This window comes from Lolium rigidum, chromosome 2 (assembly GCF_022539505.1).
Source record: "Lolium rigidum isolate FL_2022 chromosome 2, APGP_CSIRO_Lrig_0.1, whole genome shotgun sequence".
Lineage (NCBI taxonomy): Eukaryota > Viridiplantae > Streptophyta > Magnoliopsida > Poales > Poaceae > Lolium > Lolium rigidum.
Genome location: NC_061509.1, coordinates 142,879,137 through 142,883,859, shown reverse-complemented (window position 1 = coordinate 142,883,859; position 4,723 = coordinate 142,879,137). Strand labels below are relative to the sequence as shown.

General features: G+C 35.9%; 1 non-coding gene across 1 annotated transcript; it reads right to left on the bottom strand.

Annotated features, from left to right (window-relative positions):
- Positions 1-332: 332 nt before the first annotated feature.
- On the bottom strand, positions 333-438 carry LOC124693716. The gene has a single exon (XR_007000175.1). It is a non-coding gene; the product is annotated as a small nucleolar RNA R71 (small nucleolar RNA).
- Positions 439-4,723: the final 4,285 nt, after the last annotated feature.

The window sequence follows — 4,723 nt, the reverse complement described above, 5'->3', positions numbered from 1 at the left end:
TCTAATGATGCTTGTGATATTTTAAATGCACCTACTGAAAGTATTCCATATAAAATCCCTATGAAAATTATTGAACGTGTTGTGGATAACCGCTATGAAGGGGATGTAACTGTCCATCCTAGAGATCATTTACTCTTTTTGCATGAATTATGCGGGTTATTCAAGTGTGCAGGTATCTCTATGGATGAAGTGAAGAAGAAATTATTCTCTATGTCGTTGTCTGGTAAAGCGGCGCATTGGTATAAACTGCTGAAGGATGAGCATTCTCTTGATTGGAAGGATATTGTGCCTCTATTTTATTCCAAATTCTATCCTCCAAGTGAAATTCACAAAGACCGAAACCAAATATATAATTTTTGGCCTCATGATGGAGAGAGTATTGCCCAAGCATGGGAGAGATTGAAGTCTTTAATGCTCAAATGCCCCAATCATGAGCTTCCTGGTAATATCATCATTGATAATTTCTATGCAAGACTTTCTTTTCAAGATAAAACCTTGCTGGATACTGCTTGTTCTGGATCATTCACGCGCAATAAAGAAGAGTTTAAATGGGACCTTCTTAATCGGATTCAGGAGAACGTTGAAGATTGGGAGAACGACAAAGGTAAAGAATCAGGTATAAACTATGATTATGAATGCATTGAAACTTTTATGGATACTGGTAAATTTCGAAATATGAGTGCTACCTATGGTCTTGACTCTCAGGTTGCTGCAAATCTTTATAAAGTTTTTGCCTCTCATTTTGAATTGCCTAGGAAGAATTTTGATAAGTATCATGAACCTTTTAAAGAGGCTTGTATGAAGGATGAAATTGTTGTTAATGATTGCAATAAACATGCTCAAACTCCTAAGAATGCTATTTGCTACAAGCATGTTAATTTTTGTGGAATGCATAGACCTTGTGGAATTAATCAAATCGAAGATGAATATTGTATCCATCATACTAATGAAAAAACTAGAAAGTGGTCTAGGGCGCTAGATGATCTTGGTAAAAAGGTTTGTGTCCTCTATCCTTTTATTTGTGAACTTTACCATAGAGTGGGTCATTTTAATTTTCAATGCTCCTTCAATGATAATTTGAACCCCATGAGTGTTGCAAATTTGTATTGTGATGATGAAATTATTCCTAATCAGCATGATGAACTTACTTTATTCTTGTGGTGTGAAGAGTTATCAAGAAAAATTTCTTTGTTAGATATTAACGATCTTGATATTGATGATGTCCTGCATGGGTGTTTTTCTTATTGCATTGATAATTGCCATACAAATACTTACATACAAAATATTTTAGAAGGTGACACCTTGCCAAAATATGATAGGACCGCTGTGTGTTTAAAACTTACTAATGAAAAGGAGGAATCCTCCCAAGTTTCTTCTATTGTCTCTGGAAATAAAGCAGGTTATGTGGAGAAGCCTCTCATCAAGCCTCTCCCTCCTAAAGAAGGGAACGAGGAGAAGAAGAAGAAGAAGGGAACGAAGAAGAAGAAGAAGAAGAAGGGGAATAAAAAGAAAGAGGTAACAGCATATCCCCTCGTGTATGAGATAACGATAGGTAACCGTAAGTATGTTGCTCCTGATGATTATTATGATAATGAATCTGAGTACAATGATCTTCCTATGCCCTTTACCTACATTAGTGATCATGATTTGAAAGAGCACACTACTTTTGATATTGCAAATCTCTGGGAAACTAATTCTGAAAATGATGATGTTAATAATTGCCATAGTATCAGTACTATCCATGCCTCCTCCCATAATGATATAGAAAGCTCTAAGCTTGGGGATGAGGTGTTTGAAAATCCTTTTGCTACTGATCATTATATGTTTGATACATCTCCTTCTAGTAACGATGATGGTATGTTCACATATGAACGTATTGTGAAAGATAACTATTCTATTTCTTATGATGACACTGTGCCCCCAATCTTTGATGATTATTATAAAGAATGCTATGATATAGGTTATAACTATCCTTATGAAACTTGTCATAGTTATGATTGGATTGCCAAAAATAATTCCCTTAGCATGCAACTTGTTTACCATGTTCAAATTCTTGATAATGATCCTGCTCCAATTACTATTAATGAGAAGAGTTTTTCTTATGCCAAAAATAATGATACTTTTATGCATATGAACCATGATAAGAATGTTTTAAGTGATGAATATATTGTGGATTTTATCAATGATGCTACTGAAAGTTATTATGAGAGAGGGAAACATGGTTATATGCATCTTAATAATATTAAGTTTCCCCTCTTTATGTTGAGAATTTTGAAGTTGTGCTTGTATTGCCTTCTTATGCTTGTCACTTTGTTCTTCATGAATTTATTTGTGTACAAGATCCCTTTTCATAGGAAGTGGGTGAGACTTAAATTTTTTTCATACTTGCTTTTTGATGCTCTCTTTTGCTTCAACTCTCATCCTTACGCGAGCATCATTAAAACTGCTGAGCCCATCTTAATGGCTATAAAGAAAGAACTTCTTGGGAGATAACCCATGTGTTTATTTTACTACAGCAATTTTTGTTTTATATTTGAGTCTTGGAAGTTGTTACTACTGTAGCAACCTCTCCTTATCTTACTTTATTGCATTGTTGTGCCAAGTAAAGTCTTTGATAGCAAGGTTCATACTAGATTTGGATTACTGCGCAAAAACAGATTTCTGTCTGTCACGAATTTGGGCAGGGTTCTCTGTAGGTAAATCAGAAAAATCTGCCAATTTACGTGCGTGATCCTCAGATATGTACGCAACTTTCATTCAATTTGAGCATTTTCATCTGAGCAAGTCCAAGTGCCTCTAAAAATTCGTCTTTACTGGATCGTTCTGTTTTGACAGATTCTGCCTTTTATTTGGCATTGCCTCTTTTGCTTGTGTTGGATGGATTTCTTTGTTCCATTGACTTCCGGTAGCTTTGTGCAATGTACGGAAGTGTTAGGAATGATTGTGTCACCTCTGAACATGTGAATTTTTGATTATGCACTAACCCTCTAATGAGTTTGTTTTGAGTTTGGTGTGGAGGAAGTTTTCAAGGGTCAAGAGAGGAGGATGATATACTATGATCAAGAAGAGTGAAGAGTCTAAGCTTGGGGATGCCCCCGTGGTTCATCCCTGCATATTTCAAGAAAACTCAAGCGTCTAAGCTTGGGGATGCCCAAGGCATCCCCTTCTTCATCGACAACTTATCAGGTTTCTTCTCTTGAAACTATATTTTTATTCGGTCACATCTTATGTACTTTACTTGGAGCGTCTATTTGTTTTTGTTTTGTTTGAATAAATTCATGCTTGTGTGGGAGAGAGACACGCTCCGCCGTTGCGTATGAACACATGTGTTCTTAGCTTTACTCTTAATGTTCATGGTGAAGGTTGAAACTGCTTCGTTCATTGTTATATGGTTGGAAACAGAAAATGCTTCATGTGGTAATTGGTATAATGTCTTGAATAATTTGATACTCGGCAATTGTTGTGCTCATATAGATCATGTTTAAGCTCTTGCATCATGTACTTTGTACCCATTAATGAAGAACTACATAGAGCTTGTTAAAATTTGGTTTGCATGATTGTTCTCTAGAGTCTAGATATTTTCACGGTTAAGGTGTTTGAACAACAAGGAAGACGATGTAAAGTTTTATAATGCTTACAATATGTTCATATGTGAGTCTTGCTGCACCATTTTATACTTGAGTTTGCTTCAAACAACCTTGCTAGCCTAGCCTTGTATTGAGAGGAATTCTTCTCGTGCATCCAAATCCTTGAGCCAAAAACTATGCCATTTGTGTCCACCATACCTACCTACTACATGGTATTTCTCTGCCATTCCAAAGTAAATTACTTGACTGCTACCTTTAAAATTTCATTCCTTGTCTTTGCAATACATAGCTCATGGGAAAATAGCCTTAAAAACTATTGTGGTATTGAATATGTTGCTATGTATCTTATTTCTTATAAGTTGCTTGTTGAGCGGTAACCATGTTTCTGGGGACGCCATCAACTTTTACACCTTTGTTGAATATCATGTGAGTTGCTATGCATGTTCGTCTTGTCTGAAGTAAGGGCGATTTTCATGATCAAATGGTTTGAGTATGCATATTGTTAGAGAAGAACATTGGGCCGCTAAGTAAAGCCATGAATCATGGTGGAAGTTTCAGTTTGGACACAAATCCTCAATCTCTTATGAGAATATTACCTGTTGTTAAAATGCTTAAGCATTAAAAGAGGAGTCCATTATCTGATGTCTATGTTGTCCCGGTATGGATGTCTAAGTTGAGAATAATCAAAAGCGAGAAATCCAATGCGAACTTTCTCCTTAGACCTCTGTACAGGCGGCATAGAGGTACCCCTTTGTGACACTTGGTTGAAACATATGTTATGCAATGATAATCCGTGTTAATCCAAGCTAATTAGGACAAGATGCGAGCACTATTGGTATTCTATGCATGAGGCTTGCAACTTATAGGATATCTTATACATAACGCATATGCTTTATTACTACCGTTGACAAAATTGCTTATATGTTTTCAAAATGAAAAGCTCTAGCACGAAAATAGTAATCCATGCTTCCCTCTGCGAAGGGCCTATCTTCTACTTTATTTTTGAGTCAGTTTACCTATTCCTTCTATCTTAGAAGCAAACACTTGTGTCAACTGTGCATTGATTCTTACATGTTTACCTATTGCACTTGTTATATTGCTTTATGTTGACAACTATCCATGAGATATACATGTTA